Source organism: Heterodontus francisci, chromosome 22 (assembly GCF_036365525.1).
Source record: "Heterodontus francisci isolate sHetFra1 chromosome 22, sHetFra1.hap1, whole genome shotgun sequence".
NCBI lineage: Eukaryota > Metazoa > Chordata > Chondrichthyes > Heterodontiformes > Heterodontidae > Heterodontus > Heterodontus francisci.
Genome location: NC_090392.1, coordinates 69,446,263 through 69,469,856, shown reverse-complemented (window position 1 = coordinate 69,469,856; position 23,594 = coordinate 69,446,263).

Below are 23,594 nucleotides of genomic sequence, written 5' to 3'. Positions count from 1 at the left end.
CTCATTGACCTGAATTATTAACTCTGTTTCTCTCCCCATAGATGCTGCCCGGCCTGTTGTGTATTTCTGGCATCTTCTGTTTTAATTTCACATTTCCAGCATCTGCAGTATCTTAATTTTGAAATAGTCTTGTAATTTGGTAAACACAGGTATTGATTATGCCGTCTGTTTTGGGAAGCAAAACAGCCAGCTTGCACTGAGTGTTCTGTAAATCCCAAAAGATAGGCACATTACAACCCTGGGAGTAACCGAAGAGGAGACTGATAGGCCTTCCTTCTTGGCTGAAGAATTGTGTTTAGATCAAAAAGGGAGACTCCAAAAAGTTGGGGGAAAAAAAATCACTGAAAAAGGGGTACTTTTTTGTTGAGGAAAGGGAAATGAATAATATATCTTGAATCTTTGTTTGCAATGGATTTCAATGAGATGGCCGAGAGTTTCGTGCAAATTGAACAAACGCGTCAAATTAACAGCATTTACCGCACTACTAATGACACATAACACATAATAAAATGTGTTAATTGTCCATTAGCCTTAATCCATGCAGCCAAATGAAGATTTGATTGAGGAAGGAATGAAACACAGCAATGCCGACAGTTCATTTACTTTCAACAAAACATTCTTGGTACTGGATAATCGATTGTTGTGAAGATTATTCCACCAAAGATTCTAGTATCAACTGATTTAACAAGGGTTGAAACAGTTGCATCTACGACTAACAATGATATTATTCATCTCAGGGGTTATCACCAGTTCAGGCTCCACAATGTTTTTACTGATTAAAGCCATGAAAATTTCAGGGCCTGTAATGTTCTTCAACAGACCTAACTGTTCTCAAGGTAAAAAGTAATAAGCTGATGGCAGTTTACTTCATTGGCATGCATTGTTGCTCGAGAATTTAACCAGGGCTGAGTCTATCAATGAAGTGTCTTTGTTTTAATAGGGTCAGTGTCTTAAAAAAAAAGCATGTTTTAATTTTTTGAGGGGTGTGATCATTCTCATCATTTGATGCTTTATGTTTCCATGAAACTTGCTCTCTCCTGCTCTGTTTGTAAAAAAAAAGAGAAATTTGCAGGGCTATGGGCAAAGAACAGGAGAGTAGGATTAATTGGACAGCTCTTTCCAAGAGCGAGCATAGGCATGATGGGTCAAAAGGCCTCCTTTCTGTGCTGTGTGCTATTCTGAAAAAAAGGCTAAGGGTTGTTAACACACTGGTTTCAATTTTTGGATCAAATGGTTTGGAGGGAATGGAATTCCACAGAAGAGCACTTTAAGTTCAGAGCAAATCACCTTCTGTGAAATCCTGTTTCCTCATAAATTATACACAGTGTGGCATAAGGATTTCATGCTCTGTCAGTTGCCTTGTAGATCTTATTCGCCGCCAAATCTATTACTCCGGCACAGTTCCAAAAAAATATTTTAAAAACGCATAACTTTACCTGAGTGACAAGTCACAATTGCAATGTTTCGACCTTTCCCAACATGTGACATGTCAGTGCTCGAGATAAATTGTGATTTAGCTGTGGAGATACTTAAAGCAGTCAGCAATTTTGCAGGGACGCTTTCTCTCCTTCTGCCTCGCAGCCTCTTGTTTACTTTCCGGGCAAATGTTGGCTCTGAACAACAATGAATGAACAATTGCAAAAGCCAAGCCAGTTAAATGCTTGGATCAAATTGTACCTTGGCCTCTTGCTGTGCTGCAGTTCCTCACGCAAGATGCCATTATTTGCCTGTGAGCCTTGATAATGCACTGAAATAGGCTGTTTCGTACATGAGGCATCACATGCAAGCCAGATCCTTTTCCCACCAAACGTCCACATAGTTTCGGAAGAGGGCCACTGGAAATCAATCTGCAGGAGGTCCCCTGGCCAGAGAAACATAGGAACAGGAGTTGACCAATTAGCCCCTCATGCCTGTTCTGCCATTCAGTGGGCTAATGGCTAATCTGTGACCTAATCCCATATATCACATATTCCTTAATACTTATGCCAATTATTTACTTCGCAACCCAGAAACAATGAGGCTAATCGTAGTGCCCTTCTAGTCACCCTGGCTGAAATAGGACTCAACATAGACCAACAATTAAGCCTGGAACATGCCTAGTTTGTATGGTTTAGCTAACTACAACAAAAACTTGTATTTATATAGCACAGTGAATGTAATGAAATGTCCCAAGGTGCTCCACAGGAACATTCTGAAATCAATTTTGCCACTGAGCCACATAAGGAGATATTAGGGCAGATGACCAAAAGCTTGATCCAAGAGGTAGGTTTTAAGGAGATCTTAAAGGAGGAAAGAGGGGTCATGAGGTGCAAAGGTTTAGGGAGGGAATTCCAGAGCTTAGAGCCCAGGGAGCTGAAGGCATGACCACCAATACTGGAACGATTAAAATCAAGGATGTTGTCAAAACCCAAATTAGAGGAACACAGATATATGGGAGGGTTTTGGGGCTAGAGGAGATTAGAGAAAGGGAGGAATGAGGCCATGGTGCTCTTTAACCAGGAACCAATGTAGGTCAGTGAGCACAGGGGTGATGAGTGAACGGGACTTGGTGCGAGTTAGTACATGGGCAGCAGAGTTTTGGATAACCTCAAGTTTACAGAGGGTAGAGTGTGGGAGGCTGATCAGGAGTGCACTGGAATAGTCACGTATAGAGGTAACAAAAGCATGGACAAGGGTTTCAGCAGGAGATAAGCTAAGGCAAGAACTAAGTTGGGCAAAGTTTGGAAGTGGAAGTACGTAGTTTTAGTGATGCTATGGATATGTAACCACAGTGTAAGCACATTGTGGGCGAAATTCTTCCCAAGTCTTGCTGGAAAATGGGTGATAGCAAATAAGCAACTCATCCTATCTAATTGCAAAGAAAGTCGGGCAGAGTTTGAAGCCGGCTGCTGATTTGCTATCATCTGTTTTGCAAATGCCCAAGATGAATTTCACCTCCACTGAACCACTGACATTCATTTAACCCCAAATGTTTTGCCTGTTGCTATTGTGTACTGTGATTTATAGCAGACATTTTGTATTTAGCTGGGGGTGCCATAGCCAACTGTGATTTGCGGAGCTCACTGGTTAATTCATTACGAGGTTCTTAATGAAGAATTAAATTAGCAATGTTATCATTGTAGGATTACTGGAATTTAATCTTCAGTGTATTAAGAGAACTATCACCTCTCTGTTAATAACAGTAAGCTGCTTTTTCCTTGTCTAAACCTAAGTGTATTTAGTTTTTTAATTTTATTTTAATTTATTTTTATTTAGAGATACAGCACTGAAACAGGCCCTTCGGCCCACCGAGTCTGTGCCGACCATCAACCACCCATTTATACTAATCCTGCACTAAATCCATATTCCAACCACATCCCCAGCTGTCCCTAAGTTTCCCTACCACCTACCTATACTAGGGGCAATTTAAAATGGCCAATTTACCTATCAACCTGCAAGTCTTTGGTATGTGGGAGGAAACCGGAGCACCTGGAGGAAACCCACGTAGACACAGGGAGAACTTGCAAACTCCACACAGGCAGTACCCAGAATTGAACCCGGGTCGCTGGAGCTGTGAGGCTGCGGTGCTAACCACTGTGCCGCCCAGATTTGTTTTTTTTATATAAACTTGTTTATTCGTCAGTATTTATTTTTATGGTTTTTTTGTGCTAGTCACATATATTCTTTTACCTGTATTATGAGGCTACATATTTTCCAAGGTATTATATGTGGAGATACAGCAGGAGGAATTGAGAGATTTACTTCCATTATTTTAGGATTTTAGTAACCAAAACTTTGCTAAATGTTAAATAGCTCCCATTCCAGGTCAGATTTACTCAGTTTAAGGTGCATTCATTGGCCATGCCAATTTTGAGTGAGTTCCAACTGTGAATATTTGTATCAAATGGGAAAGAGCAAGAGAGGAATATCATCTAATGTGAAACAGGCATTCAAACATCTAAAAACAAAATATCCAAATTGTCCCAGCTTTGACCTTCATGTTTTGGCAATGGGTGCACAAGCACATGCACTTACAGTTCGATTAATATTGCTCTTGAACCATATGCAAGCTGCACAGTAGTAGCCGAACCAAAGGGGTTCATCTCTGCTTTCTCCCTCAACTTTGTGGAATCAGTGAAGGACTACTCTGGGATCTGAACTTGGACTATGTGCACGAGCAAGCAATTCATCTGCAATGGCATAAATGCCTGAGCCAAATGGTGACTTTAGCCAATGTCAACACACTTATGCTTCCAGCAGAGACGGGAGAAGGGATCTCTAATTAAATATCAGAGATTGGACTTTCTTGTGTGCTTGCACCCAGAGGCATGTGTAATCAGGATGTAAATTAAATGCCTGGTGGAAAAGATCAGGGAAACTCGGATGCAAGTTTGTGACTCCCCTCATTGCGTAACATTCAAATTTCCTTGAAAGCAAAATACTGCAGATGATGGATATCTAAAATAAAAACAGGAAGTGTCACAGACCTGAAACATTAACTCTGCTTCTCTCTCCAAAGATGCTGCCAGACCTGCTGAGTATTTCCAGCACTTTGTTTTTAATCCAAATCTCCTTGCTCTTTTGCGTCCAGCCACCTAACTCTGCACCCGAATGCACATTTCACAAGAATGTCAAAGCTCAGATGAATAATTGCTACTGTAAATAGTCAGTTTTCCTCTCTTTCTTGACTGTGATGTATTTAGTACTATCACACTGACAAGTGTAGCCATTATGCACATCAAATGAAATTTGTTAACTCTAAAGTGTCATAATCGCATTTTAATAAAGAAAAAGCTAACAACTGTGAGCGACAATTCAAATATTTTTCACTGTTTTTGCTTGGTGCTCTCATTTTAGTTTCAGTTGATTTTACTGCAATCTTTGTAACTTGGTGTATTAGTGTATTAGGGTGCAGTGCAGTTCCAATGATGCTGGAGAAAATAGTTCACTTTTCACCGTTCATTCAGAGCTGAGGGACACTGATTAGAATGAAAACAACAACTCCATGTGATGCATCATTACAAGGCACGACATTACTATATTCCCTGAATAATGAGACATTGAGATACTGGTCCTAATTATTTCTAATTCAGTGGAACACCCTTTTCAACTTCACTGTTCCAAAAATCATGAACCCATTGACAACAGATTTCATTTAGCATTGGGACCAGAAAGCAATTTTGATAACACACTGGATACAGTGAGTATGGAAAATATTTCCAACTCATGATAAAAATGATGCTGCATTTAAAGCCAGCTGAACTATGTCATTACTCTTTATTTCAGGCAGTAATTTTGGAGGCTGTAATAGTCCCAAATTGTTATCTAACAGCTGCAGTTGGTTAAGAAGCTGACCGAGGTATGTCGGCCTTCATTTTAGTTTCACATGATTTCACTGTAATCTTTGCCATTTTCAAATGTTTCTGACTGTGCTTTATTTTCAAACCCAGCACAGCCCATACAGCAACAGTGAGAGATCCCCCAGTACATTCAGTATGATTACAGAGTTCAAATACATGCTTGCAGGTAAAGTGTCTCCTTTTCTGGTTTAAACAAATCGCTGAATGATTCTGCAGTACAGTGCACTTTAATAAGTGAATCTCTCCAAGCCATACGACAGTAGAATTCCCAACACATTTGACCTTAGCATATTAGGACTTTGGAAACACCAGATGAGAGCGATAAAACATTGCACAGCAGGGTTCACTTGCTTTGTTCCTAACTTCTGCTCTAAGCTAGGCAGGTTGCTCCTGACATTGAACAAGACTAGTATGAAAAGATTATTCCCAATGGCTGATTGAGAAAGCTCTATGGTATATGTAGGTTATTCCTCAGAATCTACTGCCGAGGAAGTAATCATAATACCACATTTCCTTTGGCCGATGTCAGCTGTTCCACCCTTTCAAAAGGTCATGCTGGCTCCATCAGACTCAGCCTACCTATTAGATATCAGTAAAATAATACAAAACATATTGGCGCAGATGTTGCTGAAAATATAATGGCGTGTGAACAATGCACACTGTTATTAATGTGCCAATTGGCCAGCAAGTTGTAGCAAGAAAGAGATACCCTTTGAGTTGTAAATCACCACAAGTTGTCGACTGATTTTCCTCACTCTACTGTAAACTCTGTGAAAACAGCACCTCACCACATTTCTCAGTCCTTCCTCTACTGATCAGATTGATTTGAATGTTTTGAGTTTGTTTTCCCTCCCCTTTTCATTGTTCCTCTCTTGAAGACACTGGCCCTTGCTGATTTTTCAGTCCACAGGCCCAGCAAACCTTCTAGTCACTTGCTAAAGTGGACAATTTTCACATGTGAACAGAAGCAGTACCTGTTGGTAGCCTATTCAATCATGGGCTGTATTAGAAGATAATTACGCACTGGGAAGGCAATTCAGCGGGTCCATCCAGAATGGCACTAAAGTTTCCTCATTGCATCATCCAATTATTCCAGTGCTTCACCTCCAACAGTCTATCAAGGACAAGATGAACACTCTGAGCTACCCCGTCCAATTCTACAGATTCTCCTAATTTGGCATTATCTGCAAATTTGATTAATTTGCTTGGGTTTCTGATCTTATTCATTGCTGTAAATTAGAAACAGTGGTAGTCTCAACAGAGAGCCCAGGCCACCCTACTGAGTAATTCCCCTACCTGATGCAAGGCATTTGACAAGTAACCATTGTTTTCTACATTTATTTGTTCCCGAGATGTACTCTGAATCGCTAATGCTTTGAATTTAACTAAGTCTTTCATGTGTAACTTTGTCAAATGCCCCCTGGAAGTCTAAGTACAATTAAACCCAATCGTATCTTCATCGAACATTGACACAGGTAATGGTCAGAAGTAGAATCCCTGTTTGATTGTTCTCTTTCCAGTCCCACAACACTCTCTGAATGCTTTGTTCCTTGAGCACTGGCTCTTGCACACACCCATTGGCACTGAGCTGTCTGCTCTGTTCAGCTGCATATTGCATAAACTTGCAGGGCTTACAATTTAATAATCAGATTTTTTTATATTCGTTCATGGAATGTGAGCATGACTGTCAAGACCAGCATTTGTTGCCTTTCCCTAAATACCCTTGAGAAAGTGAGCCGCCTTCTTGAACCACTGCAGTCCATATGGTTTAGGTACACCTACAGTGTTGTTAGGGAGGGAGCTCCAGGATTTTGACCCAGCAACAGTGGTGATATAATTCCAAGTCAGTTTGGTGAGTGACTAGGAGAACTTGCAGGATGGTGGTGTTCCCATGCATCTGCTGCCCTTGTCCTTCGACATGGGAGAGGTTGAGGGTTTGGAAGGTGTTGTCGAAGGAGGGCTTGGCGAGTTGCTGCAGTGTATCTTTTACATGGTACATACTGCTGTCACTGTGTGCCAGTGGTGGAGGGAGTAAATGTTTAAGGTAGTGAATGGGGTGCCGATCAAGTGGGCAGCTTTGTTTTTGATGGTGTCTGTTGTGTTCGATTGCTCTGTGATTGATTGCTTTGTACTGCATTTGTAAGACTGCCCACCATGCTGATAGTCAACCCTGAGGGAGCGTCGTTCTTAAGTTAAACTAAAACAGAACCAGGCAGCCAGTTGAATAAAGCCTACAAACACAGAAATCATCTTCATGCTTTCTGAATGCTTGGGATACAAAACGTAACATCTGGCAGCGAAGATGGTGAGTGATTTAAATTTACCGGCCCCAGCAACTTTCCTGTCATCATCGGGAGAGCCTCCCATTCCATGGAACAGATGGATTACTGGGTTTGAAAGCTGCTTGCTCACGACGGGTACGGACGGTATGGATGTAGCAGCGACCCACTGGCAGGCGATACTCGTGCATTGACTCAGAGCAAAAGGCCAGCACATATTCAAACAGCTAACAGATGATACGTCTATGTTTGATAAGGTGTTAAGTGCTCTCGAGAAAATGAAAGTGTGATGATTGAATGATACACATTCTGCCAGAGATGCCAGGGAAATGGTGAGCCCATAAAACAATATGTGGCAGCATTGTGTCAGTTGGTTTCTATATGCAAATTTGGCACACAGACTAATGAACTAATTCATGACCAACTAATTTAAAAAACTTCAATCCCATGAATCAGGGAACACCTAATAACGGGGGGTGATGGTTTGACTTTGGAAAAGGCCATGACCTTGGCCGTCCAAATCAAATCTGCCATGTTAGATTCGAAGATGTTATACAAAAATACACCCTCAGGCTCAGAGTCACAGACCACAGCTTGCCCAATCAGCTCAAGTGCAAGGGTTACGAACAAAGAGACCTCAGCAGGCTCATCAACACTTGCCCTATCATGGTCCTACAAAATATGCACAAATTGTGGGGGGTACCCATGGATTCAAAACATCATGTCTGGCATGAGGGAAAAACTACAACTCATGTTCAAAGGTGAATCACTTTGCAAAGGTACGCAGGTCATCAAAGACGACGACTTCGTCATTTCAACACGTGGAGGAACTTATTTCTGAGAGTGAAATATGGTATGTGTATACTATCGCAGACAATAACCTGCCCGGTTCCATGTACAGGGGTCACCTCAAGGATTGCACAGTTGCGAACACAGGCATTTCAGTGTCGCTGCTCATTGATGTAGATGTGAAAGTATCCATACTGAGCAAAGACCTCTACCATTGTTATTTTTTGCAACTTACTCTCACTCCTGCAACTGACACTCTTCAAGCTTATGATGATTCGATTGTCCTGGTCTTCGGAATGATCACAGTTCAACCTGGACAAGCTCACATTCTATGTGGCCAAAGGCTGGAGCCTTATGGAGGTAGACCTGTTTGATAAGCTTGGCTTCAAACTTACAGACTGCACCAGAGCAAACATGGTGATCAATGATACAGACTATGCACAACAGTATCCTTCCTTATTCACCAGATTTGGGGAGACTAAGGGGTACTGTCACACTCCTCGCGTTGACACATCAATTCCACTGTTTGCAACCTGTGTCGAAGTCTCACTAGAGATGAAACAACTGGAAACAGATGGCATCAATGAGCAAATCAACTCATCCCCATGGATATTGAACCTAGTCACTGCATTATGCAAAAATAGAGAACTTAGACTATGCTTTTACCTTAAGTTTGTCAACAAAGCAATTATTCTGGACTGGTACCCGTTCCCTATGGGCTATTTTAGATCTGGTATTGTGCAATGCGAAAGGTCTCATTAATAATCTTATTATAAAGGAGCCTTTAGGGAAAAGTGATCATAATATGACAGAATTTTACTTTAAGTTTGAAAGTGATGCAGTTCAATCCAAAACTAGGGTCTTAAAGCTAAACAAAGAAAACTAGAGTCTGAAATCTAAACAAAGGAAACTATGAAGGTATGAGGGGCAAGTTGACTCTGGTAGATTAGGAAACGACATTAGAAGATATGATGGTAGACAGGCAATGGCTAGCATTTAAAGAATTAATACATGGTTTACAACAACTTTACATTCCTTTGTGGCACAAAAACCCCACAGGAAAAGTGATCCAACCATGGCTAACAAGAGAAGTTAAAGATTCTATGAGATCAAAGGAAGAGGGTTATAAAGTTGCCAAAAAAAGTAAGCCTGAGAATTGGGAGCATTTTAAAATTCAGCAAAGGAGGACCAAAAAACTGATAAAGAGAAAATAGAATATGAGAGCAAACTCACAAGAAAGATAAAATGGACTGTAAAAGCTTCCATAGGTATGTAAAAAGGAAAAGATTAGCAAAGACAAATGTGGGCCCGTTACAGGCAGAGACAAGGGAATTTATAATGGGCAATAAGGAAATGGTTGAGAAACTAAACAAATACTTTGGTGCCTGTCTTCACAGAGGCAGATACAAAAAAACCTCCCAGAAATGCTAGAGAACCAAGGGACTGGCGAGAATGATGAACTGAAAGAAATTGGTATTCATAAAACTGTAGTACTGGAGAAATTAATTGGACTGAAAGTTGATAAATCCCCAAGACCTGATGATCTACATTCCAGAGTGTTGAAAGAGGTAGCTATGGAGATAGTGGATGCATTGATGATCATCTTCCAAAATTCTATAGATTCTGGAGCAGTTCCTGAGGATTGGAAGGTAGCAAATGTAACCTCCCCTTTGGGCAGAGTCAATATGGATTTATGAAAGGGAAATCATGTTTGACAAACCTGTTGGAGTTTTTTGAGGATGTAATAAGCAGAATAGATAAGGGGGAACCAGTGGATGCGGTGTATTTAGATTTTCAGAAGGCTTTCAATAAGGTCCCACACAAGAGGTTAGTAAGCAAAATTAGAGCACGTGGGATTGGAGGTAATATACTGGCATAGATTGAGAATTGATTAACGAACAGAAAACAGAGACTAGGAATAAATGGATCATTCTCAGATTGGCAGGCTGTGACTAGTGGGGTACCGCATAAGATCAGTGCTTGGGTTCCAACTATTCACAATCTATAACAGTGATTTGGACGTGGGAACCAAATGTAATTTTTCCAAGTTTGCTGATGACACAAAACTAGGTAGGAATGTGAGTTATGAGGAGGATGCTAAGAGGCTTCAAGGGGATTTAGACAGGCTAAGTTAGTGGGCAAGAACATGGCAGATGGAATATAATGTGGAAAAATGTGAAGTTATCCACTTTGGTCGGAAAAACAGAAATGCAGAGTATTTCTTAAATGGTGAGAGATTGGGAAGTGTTGATGACCCAAAGGGACTGGGTGTCCCTGTTCATAAATCACTGAAAGCAATTAGGAAGGCAAATAGTATGAGAGTGGTGGGGGTCTGGAACCCACTGCCTGAAAGGGCAGTAGAGGCAGAAACTCTCATCACATTGAGAAGAATACTTGGATATGCTCTTCAAGCATTGTAACCCACAACACTATGGACCAAGTGCTGGAAAGTGAGATTAGGCTGGATAGCTCATTTTCAACTGGCACAGACATGATGGGCCGAATGGTTTCCTTCTGTGCCATAAATTTTCTATGTTTCAAACATGCTCTTGTTAAATGAGTTTGAAAGGAAGACAAATGAGTGCCAGTTCATGTTAAGATGTGTATTTGTTTTAACTGTTAATAGAAAATAGAAGGTAACCTGCACTGGTAAGCCAAACAGCCATCCAATTCACTGCATATACTGCCCTTATCTTACAATGCTACCAAGGATCGCAGCTCCGTCTTGCATGTTAAACAGGGTGATGCTGTTATTGCTGTACTGCACCTCAGGATGTAGTTCTACCAGTTGCCTCTAGAGGCAGTAATGCTGGAGGAGTAATGTTAACATCTGCCTTGTTTTCAGGCTGCAGGCAATGTTTTCACATTGAGCACCGATACTGACTTTCCCCAGTATCCAACAAAATCCAACAACCAGAAATTAGTTATAATTCACACACACGCACACAACGTTGTTTATCTTCTGCTGGAACTGTCGTCTCTACCCAGTAATGCAATTGGAGTGGGTTCCATGGAACCAGCAGCTAAGAGTATTCTAGAGCTACTCAGGTAAAAGCCATCCATAATATCAATGAGACAAGGCAATAGTTGAGCACCAGGCTCTTACGCATTGGACCCGAGTTCAAATACCATTCTCTAATGTTACTCACATCTTGGTGGAGGGAGTTTGCCTTTTGTGATGGAACCATTTGCTGTACTGTATTGCTTCAGTTCATAATAAGTTGGTCATCAAGTAGCACTGGCAGTTTTTGTGTGGATGTTGACAGGCCGGACCTGGGAGAGCATGTCAGCATCCACAGAGCATAACAGGTTCTAATTGGAATTAAATTGCCACTGATCTCATGGATAACCAATGAAAACTCAAAAGGTGCTTCAAGTTCCCACTGGCGATATTTAACTGACTAAAGAGTAACTTGCTCGAGCACTAATACCTGACAATAATTTCTTCTTCACAGTGAGATGTTTCAAAGTGAATGCCTTACTTTTACTGAGAGCAATCCCTGATTGTCATGGTGCGATTGTTAGCAGGTCTGTCACCATGTCCAAGTGTCACACAGTTTGCTCCTGGCTGAAATTACATGGATTTTAAATTAATTTATTTCCTCCTCAAGTGTACAGAGCTGCCATTAACAAGCAGAAAATGGATTTACTGATTAAAAAAAACTCTTAAAATGGAATGTCCTAGTTATACATCCCTTCTGTAGGGACACTAGTACTAATTCTTCTGTACCTTTTTGTCATGGACAGCAAGCTGCTACTGATATTCTCCTCAAAGCAGTGAAATGACTGTTTTCAGCAAAGGGGAATATTCATTTTGAAGGCATTTCCTGCTCAAATCAAATGAAAATTTTGGAGCAATGGTCTGCATGTGTTGCCACTCACCTGAGAAAGTTGTTCTCCCAAAGGCTGTTGGCCTCTGACATCTGCACCTCCTTCCCATTTAACACAGAAAAATGCATCAGATTTTGACCTGGTCACGGCTGCAAAGATGAATTTTGTCACAGCATTGACTCAAAACCAAACTCTTGGTATTTATTTCAAAATTGCTTCTACCTCCAAGCGATGGTGAAAATAGGGAGACATATGAAAAAGTGTACAATTTGGATTTCAAACGTAGAGAAGGTAGTCACGAGAGACTGAAGTAGGTAGCATGGAGTGTATTAATGTAGAACACTTCTTAGGGAAGGGGGAGGTAAGACTATTCTTTGCACGTTGTGGAAAAAAAATTGATTATGGATGGCCCAAAGCTAATTATAAGTGTGGTTGATTCAGCCACACCAAGGATAATCATCATTCTTGCTGAGCGTAATTTATTTCTATCAAATTGTAGGAGTTGGGTTTTGGTCATTAATAAAATATTAAGTGGGCAAGGGGCATGCTGTTAACTGTTTTGGTAATGATTGGACTGAATGCCATAAAATCTCACATAGGAGCTGCACCTTCATTAATTAAGCCCCCTGTGAGTTTAGATGAAAAGTTAGACCCGGCATGATTTCTACTGAACGGGTTTCGAGAGCCTTGGCTGCATTTCGCACAAGTGTGATCTTTGAAGGATTCTTTGCTGCTTTTATTTCAGAATAACTAATTTCTCCCTCTCTTAAATACACTGATAGCTGATATCAAGGTTATTGGCATCAAACTCAGAGCTTCATCCACCATGCCACAATATTGAAATAAATGACCCATGGACATCTCAAGGCAGTTCACAGCTGATTAAGTACTTTCTGAAATGTAGGCCAGAATGTTTTGTTGGGCGGGAGGCCCAAGCCCTTAATTGGCCTTGGGCAGGACTTCCTGCCTCCTTAAAACAGGAAGTCCCGCCTAATGGAGCTGCTGGCCAATAAGAGGGCTGGCAGCTCTTAGTCCCAGCAGCGCCACCGGGAGTGGTGGCTACTGCTGGGAAAACACTGAGCCATCGCAAGCAAGGTGAAGGACGGCCCCAGAAGACAGGTAAGTTTTTAGGGCCTCACCAGGGACAATTGTCTGGTCCCCGGCGAGGCAAGGGGAGTTGGTTAAGGGGGCGGGGGGAGTTTTGTGAGTTGGGAGCAGTTGGGGCTTCAGAGGAGGACCTCCGTGGTAAAGGCCGGCTCGGGTCTGCAAATGAAACCCGACCTGAGCCTGGCAGAACCACATCCAACCCGAGCCTGACCTGGCCCGTGTCCTTTCATTATTTCCCGCGTCCGACCCGACCACTGGAATGTTCAGTTAACCTAGCTTCCATTTTTCACTTTTTAAGATTGTGCAGATAAGCAACAAAAACTGTAACTGGACTTGAAAAGTTCATTAAGATTGGAGCCATGTACCGGAGGTAGTGATAGAGTGTGTTGGACCCGAGCCCAAATGCCGGACCCGGAAGAGGACCCGACCCGAACTCGCCACGTCGTCGGGAACCATCAGGTTTGGGTCGGGTAGCTATGCTGTACTCCGTGGGACACCCCAGCCCACAAGAAAGCTGACTGGCTTTACCAGGTGGGTATCTTGAGGCTTCTGCTGTCCAGCTGCCGAGGGTAAAATACCTGTGGCAGTGGGAGGAGGCCCTTAAGTGCCAGTTAATTGGCTACTTAAGGGCCTTGATAAGCATGGAGCAGGCGGACTGTTTCTCATCGCTGACACCCCACGTAAAATTGCAGCGAGGGCGGGAGGGGGTCAGAAACAGGCCTCCCACCTCCCACTCAATTTTACGCCCATCTCTCGCCACCAGCCAGCTTGTTTGCGGGCCGTAAAATTCCTGCTGTTGTTACTGTTGCAGTGTAGGGGAACAGCAATCAATTTGCACATAGCTAAGTTCCCCAAAATAACAATGAGGGAAATGATGTTATATTCAGTTTCATTGGTGCTCGTTGCAGAATAAATGTTGGCCAGGACATCCCAGGAGAACACCCCTGTTCTTTTGGGTGTGCTACAATATCTTCTGATTTCACTTGAGAGAGCAGACAGAACCTCAGTTTAGTGCTTCATATGAAAGATAGCAGATCAGCCTGGATTATGTGACTATGTCTACGGTATGAGTCCTAAAAGCACAAGCTTCTATTTTAGAGGTAAGAATGCCATCACTGAGCCAAGACTTTCACAAGTTATATTGAGTGTCATCTCTCTTTCAAGCCATGCAGCATCTTCCTATTGCCTCCCAAAACTCCCAAATGATTCAGTCTAATCTGGGACTAGGTGGCATAATCCAAGTCCCTCCTAACTATGCCAATGTTCTGCCTTTTCTTTCCCTTCACGGCTCTGGCAACATGTTCCCTCTCTTCCTGGATCTGTCAGTTGTGGTTCAGCAGTAGCACTCTCACCTCTGAGTCAGAAGGTTGTGGCTTCAAGAAATTTGAGCATATAATCTATGCTGACACTTAAGTGTTGCACTGTCAGGAGTGCCGTTTTTCAGATGACAGGTTAAACCGGGGCCCTGTCTCCCCGCTCAGGTGGATGTAAAAGATCTTATGACATTATTCCAAAAAAGAGCAGGGGGATTCTCCCCTGTGTCTAGTCTACATATATCCCTCAACCAACATCACTAAAACAAATTCAGATTATCTGGTCATTATTTCCTTGCTGTTTGTAGGACCTTTGTGTGCGCAAATTGGCTGCTGCTTTTCTTACCTTACAAAAGTGACTGCACTTCAAAAGTGCTTTGGGAGATCCTGAGGTCAGGAAGATGTGTTATAAATGAAGGTTCTTTATCTGTGGATCTGCCAAATCTTTCATGTCTTTCCATGGTCCACCTGTTCATTCCCTTTCTTATGAAATTGCTGACTACTCTCTGTTCCCTTCTGTAATGAGAATTTAAGGGGAATCCTTCTTGGATCCACAGCCATGTTTCCTCTTTGCTATGCTCTGGAATGGAGGAAACAAGGAAAATGAAAAGTAAAGAAACAAACAAGAAATTAGAAAGAAACATATATTGGGGAAGAAATGAATGAAAGCATCATCTAGAAAAGTAAAACGGCTTACAGATTTATACAGCCATGTAATTCATTGCATTTAAGTAATTCCACTAACTTGAGTCTGGGTCACCATGACAATAGAATGCAATAAAAGCTATTTATAATCAGCTACCATTAAATTAAGAGTAATCATTTGTGCATTGGTGCAAACAGTACACCTGATTTTCCAACACTTTATAAAGTTACAACATTTGGGAAAAATGTGAGTCAATATTTTGACACACTTTTCAGGGAAGGTTAGAAACTGATTATATTCACTGAAAAACTAATCACTGCTTTGAGGGAAATCCTGGGAGCTGGCGCCAATGCAAGTATTTTTCTCTATGTCAGCTATTAAGAGAGATGACACATCAACATCAATAGCACTAAGAGTTCTGTGGACTGGGCATTAGAGGACATTAAGCAAGTTTTGCTGGCAACATAACTGAGTGATGCGGAGGCAGGTGGAGTCAATAGGTTAATGAGAATGCCAACCTGTTCAGATAACTCTGCCCAGTCACCTTGCACATTGCGACGCAAGAGTATAATATCGCTCGACAGTTGGTTGAAGCCAATCTGCACAGCAACACATGCATTTTGAGTGCTCTCACACTCTTTGTTGTCTCTAGTATTGGGGAGGTGGGGAGATTAGTTGGTATATCTTTTTCAGATGGGCTGATTTTCCAAATATGCACAGGGAGACAGTGGGTTCGGCGTGGATGGGGCGTGTGGCCACGTGGGATGTATTGTAGCTCAGGATGCAGGCTGAGTTGTTTTGGATGGGTTGACGTACGTAGAGGCTGAGGTGAGGAGGCTAGTGGCAGGGTGTTAAGCGAAATCAAACCTTGTATTGGTGGAAATAATGGAATAGAGCTGGAAGAGAGCGACTTTTCCAAAGGAGCGGTTATAAAAGTAGAAGCCAAGCAAGATATCCACTTGATCAAGTGAGAGGGGTGTTGGCATCAATTGAACCGTATCCCAGCAAGAATGACTGCTTTCAGTTGGGGGAAGGGGGTGGGGATTGGTAATAATGACTCAAAAATTTATTTTGAACAAGAAGTAATGGGAAAATTGTAGTTATTTTCTTCATGAGTGAAATGGCCTTCCTTGTCTTTGAAGAACCAAACGTTCATTCATATAACTCTAGCAAAATAATGTAAAGGTTAAAATGCGAGTGAAATAGAATAGCTTGCTATTCTAATTACTGAAAGTAAACTTGCTTCAGTATCAGAGTCAGGACCTGCCCGCAACCCTATGTGCCACTGACTGACTGACTATAATATTGCTGCAAAAAAGTACATGACACAGGCCTTCAAGTGATGTCACCTATTTATATACAGAGAGATATAAAGGGAAAGAGGAGATGCGCAGATCAAATAAGCAGAACTACACTCTGGTTTCTGGCTCCACGGCACTGCAGTTCACCGACTTAATCACCAAGAAAAGGATGGGACCGAATAATGACAGCAATCTTTTGTCAAAAGAAAAAAAAAATAATCGTTATCTGTTCCTTTTATTCCCAGCAAACTAGAGATGAGGTGAAATTATTCTGTGGAGAAACTGATTTTTCTAGATCATCAACCTTCAATAACAGGCAATCAACTTTATTATCTACTGTGGCCAGCAATGATTCAGTTGAAAGAGCAGAAAACAGGGCAGTAGCTGCAATGTTTTGTTGTAAAACTTTATGTCATCCCCTGCCTTTACTCTATTATCACGTTCCTTATTGCTGAAGAATTGATACAATCTGCCAGAAACCTTGTTGAAGAACTCTGGTGCCATGAAAAACAACATTAACACAGTCCAGAAGGTCCAAGGTTTCACTGCTGGTCTGCACTGAGTTAATTGGGGAACTGGGGCACTACCATTGGCCAAAGAGGAGCAAAAGGATTCCCACTCCAGCTTGCTATGCAGCAATCGCCCCGCTGGAATGTGAGTGTGCGTGCATGTACTTGTGTATATGCATGTGTTTGCATGCTTAGATGTCACATGTGTGTATGCCACAAACTCCGTTCTCTAGCCACCAGCTCCATCCTCTCCCTTGTAACTGTCTGAGGCTGAACCGCTCTGTTCACAACCTTAATGTTGTATTTGATTCAGAGATAAACATCTGACCACATATCCATGCCATCCCTAAGACTGCCAATTTCCACCTCCATAACATCTCCCAACTCAGTTCCGCCTCAGCTCATTTTCTGCTAAAATCCTCATCCGTGCCTTTATTTTATTTAGAGATACAGCACTGAAACAGGCCCTTCGGCCCACCGAGTCTGTGCCGACCAACAACCACCCATTTATACTAACCCTGCAGTAATCCCATATTCTCTACCACCTACCTACACTAGGGGCAATTTACAATGGCCAATTTACCTATTAACCCGCAAGTCTTTGGCTGTGGGAGGAAACCAGAGCACCCGGAGGAAACCCACGCGGTCACAGGGAGAACTTGCAAACTCCGCACAGACAGTACCCAGAATTGAACCCGGGTCCCTGGAGCTGTGAGGCTGTGGTGCTAACCACTGTGCCGCCCCACTAGTCTTCACTATTCCAATGCACTCCTGACTCACTTCCTAACTTCCACCCTCCATAAGTTAAGCTCATCCAAAACACTGCTGCTCATATTTTCTCTCGCATCAAATCCCATGTGTGTGCTTACACGTTTATATTTGTATTGGGTTCCAAAGTGCACTCTCTTGTCCTTGCTGCTGAATCTGGGCAATGAATAAGAAAGGGTTGATCGAAACAGGGTGAAGTACGGCGGGACTCTATGTCCTGGGCCGCTTTGGTTACGATGACGGCCTGTTAGGAACACTAGTAATACTCAGCAGACGGGGCTCTGGTAAACAAGTCCTCAATGGTAGAACAGGTGGAAGAAGTTGTGCCATTTGAAATATCTCAACGGCTGTTCTGGTGAACAAAGGCTGCAGCAGAACGAAACTTCCCAGTCATCTTGGTTTCCTTGTTATTCGATCAAGGTGTTGTTCTGTCAAGCTTCGTGTGGAAGCTGGTGTGCAATGGTTTCTCCACACTAAAAGATGTCACACACAGACGTCTTCCTTTCCATGCACATCATCTTTGGATTCATGGAAGACATTCATCCTTGCCTGCAAGAGATAGCCATATTTGTATGTACATGAGTTTACATATGTGTTTGTTTGTGCGTGTGCTTGTACGTGTGTATGTGTTGGTGTGCATATATGTTTGTGTGTATATATGTGTTTGCGTGTGTGTTTACACATGTGTCGGTGCGTAAGCTCAACATTGGGTGAGGACGAGGTGGGATAGAGATATCCTGTGATGCCCTCCATAATTGAGTACTGTATGGCATTTATTACCTGGGTTCACCCATGGAAAGGCACAGGAGGGCTGGCAGTGCCTGCAGAACCAAACCCCAGCATGAGTTGGCATTTTCAGGAGAGGAAGAGAGAAAAATAGGGAACAAAAAAAATTTCAGGAAATTGATCTGATTGCAAAAATGCTGAATATTTGAAAACTTGTGTTGAAATAATCGCCTAATACCGACTTATAGCGCAAATGCCTGTCCACCAACAAGGCACAAGTCAGGAGTGTGATGGAATACTATTCACTTGCATGTAGATTCATTAGATCAACACCATCCAGGACAAAGCGGCCCGCTTGATCGTTACCCCATCCACCACTTGAAACATTCACTCGCTCCATCACAGTGGCAGCAGTGTGTACCATCTACAAGATGCATTGCAGCAACTCACCGTCTTCTTTGATAGCACCTTCCAAACCCATGAACTCTACCATCAAGGGCAGCAGATACATGGGAACACCACCTGCAAACTCCCCTCCATGTCATACACCTTCCTGATTTGGAACCATATCGTCATTCCTTCACTGTTGCTGGGTCAAAATCCTGGAACTCCCTTCCTAACAGCACTGTTGGTGTACTTACACCACATGAACAGTAACAGCAAGCTGGCGGCTCACAACCACATTCTCAAGGGTAATTAGGGATGGGCAATAAATGCTGGCCTTGCCAGCAACGCTCACTTCCCAATAACCAATAAAACAAAATTGAAGAAATTTGCAAAATCCTCTGATGCTCATGAAAATAACTTCTCCACCACGATGCAAAAGCACATCTCATGAAAATTTCCTGAACTTATGCCAGTTTTGGGTGAGCTATAAACAATAAACTATAACCCAAAGTAATAGTTCGAGCATTTTAAGGTGACTCTTTAAGCAATTTATTTTTATTTCTCCTCACTGGGACCTACAATGTACTTTCTATATCTTTGAATACATCCTCATGGCCTCAGAATGATTTGTATTACAATTTTAAAATGTCCACTATTTCATTTCCATTACATGCTGTGCCCAATGTGTAAGGTTTAATTTTCATGCATAAAGATTGACTTAAAGGAGGGGTATGGTGTAATTTTGATGGTTTCTTAGGGTCTCAATCAGTTATGCTGATTTCCACATGTTTTTATGTTCATATGCTATTGAGATTTTTGCAAAAATTTGGCATAACTTGAGGACACGCAAACCTGAAAAAGAGCTCTCTACCATTTAAACTGAAGGAAGAGGATTATAGTCTGATTATTATTATATCTCAAAATTCTAAAAACATCATGCAAAGACAGAGATCTCTGGTAATTTAAATTGAAGAAAGGGAAGTTAGACTGTGACAATCTTTTATCCCTTAAAAAACTCGAAAGTCAGATTGATTCCATTGAAAGTGTTTGCAAGTTGTCCGCGTACTCCCCTCCTAACAGTACTGTGGGTATACCTACCCCAAATGGACTGCAGCAGTTCAAGAAGGCAGCTCACCACCACCTTCTCAAGGGCAATTAGGGATGGGCAATAAATGCTGGCCTGGCCAGCGTCGCCCACATCCCATGAATGAATTTAAAAAAAAATGATTGTTGAAATTCGCTGGAGAAGGAAAGCATCACCTACTGAAGTTAGATTACGGACTGTTCTACGTGGAAGAACTTCTTCCCCATCGGATGGCTGCGAGGACTTCGAGCAACATCCTGTGAGGACTTTGTGCAACATTGGACTGTAAATTTGCAAGGACTCTAAATGTTTCTATTTTAAATGTTGTTTATATCTTCATAGTGTTTAAGAATTAAGTTTTTCTAATTAAAGAGTTAATTTGTTGATTCAAAGACACCTGGTTTGGTTAGCCTCATTCGGGGGTTAATAGATGGTACAATCTGGCTGGGTCTTTCTTTAATTTGGAAAGATTTTAAATATGTTAGCCGATCTGTGGAACAACAGGATTGAATTAACAGTGAGTTGGTCCCACCAGAATCAGAATCGTATATTTTGATTGGGGCTTTGACAGGAGCAATTTATATAGTGCCTTTAACATAGTAAAACCTCTCATGGCACTTCACAGGAGCGTTATCAAACAAAATTTGACATCGAGCCACATAAGGAGATATTAGGGCAGATGACCAAAGAGGTAGGTTTTAAGGAGCATCTTAAAGGAGGTTAGAGAGATAGAAGTTTAGAGAAGAAATTGCAGAATTTAGGGCCTAAGCAGCTGTGAAGTGGATATTATAAGGGTCCAGGTATCCCTCCTCAATAATGTACCTCTCCACTAAACAGCGTACAGAGATGGGTTCTTGAGTTGCGATACAGAAGACTATATGAGACAATATATTTTCTAAATTATATAAAAGTTTATTAAAGAACCGAGCATGCAAGTCACACTCTGATGGGTAAAGCAATTTCAATGTTATAGTTAGGAAAAGAAAGTATAATCTTATCCCTAGAAGAGAATTCAAGTTTTAAGTCTAAATAATGTTACAGTAAAATATTCAAGATAGCCATCAATATTTAAAGCAGCACTTACCTTAAATCCTTGAGTAGAAAGCTATAGAGTTTAACGAGATCCCTCGATCCTAATTAAGGGGACTACGGTTGAGGCCACACCATAGTAGCTGTACCTTTACTGTGAGAAAGGCTGGAATGAATCCAACGATTTCAAGGATCCACTGTGTGGTTCTGTTTCTACTGTTTCTAAGCTGCATAATTAGATTTTTTATGCATGAGGGTGTCACTTCTTTTGCAAGTAGGTTCGTCCTTCTATTTATCAAATAAGGCTGTGTAACTGTCAATTTCTAGTAGAAATCCACATTATTTAACTTCTAAGAAAAGGCTAAGTTAACAGGAAGCTGTGAGCATTGATGTTGGTCAATACCGCTGAAGTTGACAAGATAGTGAAGGTTGCACTTGATGGTGCGCTTCCGAACTACACAATAGTGTTTTAGGATTATAACTCAGTTTCCTGGATTCATTTGACAGGTAAGTTAACTGTGTCCGTAGAAAATAATGTCATCCATTGTTAGGTTGCGGTAAGTTTCAATGATTATTTATAAGACTTGTATTGTCAGTACTTTTCTGAAGTAAATATGTTGATGCTTTTCAGAAGCGTGTTCCTGTTTTCAGAACCTGTGTTCTTTGGAAGAGGCAATTATGCTGTGTCCTTGACCAGAGGGCTTTAGGGTCCTTGACTAGAGGCACCTGTTACAGGCATGCTTATGAGATCATTCTTTTAAACATTCTAGGCAGATCAATCCTGCTTTAATTTTTTAATCTCTAATTTACAGGAAAATAACTCTTTTAACCTTATGACCCATTATTATGACCAGATTACCGCCCCATCAGTCTACTCTCAATCATCAGTGAAGTGATGGAAGGTGTCGTCGACAATGCTATCAAGCGGCACTTGCTTAGCAATAACCTGCTCAGTGACACTCAGTTTGGGTTCTGCAGGGCCACTCAGCTCCAGACCTCGTTACAGCCTTAGTTCAAACATGGACAAAAGAGTTGAACTCAAGAGGTGAGGTGAGGTGAGAGTGACTGCCCTTGACATCACGGTAGCATTTGACCGAGTATGGCATCAAGGAGCCCTAGCAAAACTGGAGTCAATGGAAATCAGGGGGAAAACTCTCCGCTGGTTGGAGTCGTACTTAACGCAAAGGAAGATGGTTGTGGTTGTTGGAGGTCAATCATCTCAGCTCCAGGACATCATTGCAGGAGTTCAGGGTAGTGTCCTAGGCCCAAGCATCTTCAGCTGCTTCATCAATGACCATCCTTCAATCATAAGGTCAGAAGTGGGGATGTTCGCTGATGATTGAATAATGTTCAGCACCATTCGTGACTCCTCAGATACTGAAGCACTCCGTGTAGAAAGGCAACAGGACCTGGACAATATTCAGGCTTGGCCAAGTAACAGTCATGCCACACAAGTGCCAGGCAATGACCATCTCCAACAAGAGAGAATCTGACCATCTCCCCTGGGCATTCAATGGCATTACGATCGCTGAATCCCCCACTATCAACATCCTGGCGGTTACCATTGACCAGAAACTGAACTGGAATAACTATATTAATACCGTACATATAAGAGCAGGTCAGAAGCAAGGAATCCTGAGGTGAGTAACTCACCTCCTGACTCCCCAATGCCTGTCCACCCTCTACAAGGCACAAATCAGGAGTGTGATGGAATACTCTTCACTTGCCTGGATGGGTGCAGCTCCAACAACACTCAAGAAGCTCGACACCATCCAGGACAAAGCAGCCTGTGTGATTGGCTCCCCATTCACAAACATTCACTCTCTCCACCACCGACGCACAGTGGCAGCAGTGTGTACCATCTACAAGATGCACTGCAGCAATGCACCAAGGCTCCTTAGACAGCACCTTCCAAACCCACGACCTCTACCACCTAGGAGGACAAGGACAAGGATGATTGGAACATCACCACCTGCAAGTTCCCCTCCAACCCACACACCATCCTGACATAAAACGATATTACCACTCCTTCACTAGGTCAAAATCCTGGAACTCCCTTTCTAACAGCACTGTAGGTGTACCTACACCACATGGACTTCAGCAATTCAAGAAGACAGCTCACCACCACCTTCTCAGGGCAATTAGAGATGGGCAATAAATGCCGGCCTAGCCAGCGACGTCCCCATCTCAGGAACGAATAAAAGAAAGATTCCGTCACAGCTGAAAGCACAGCCGCCAATGATGGAGTGACCAAAACCAACTGTCATGTATTACCCAAAATATGGCTGGATAAATTCTAAAGTGAAGATATACGCGGTGACCTTTATTTAGCTGTGCACATGAACAAATGTCATACATACAGTCGTTAGCAACCTGTAACTGACAAGAGACGATGCTTACACATTTAGAATTCACTCCAGTTATTCTATCACATTATACAGATCGAAATAACAAGAAACAAATTGGAATTTCAAGTGTTGTGTTGA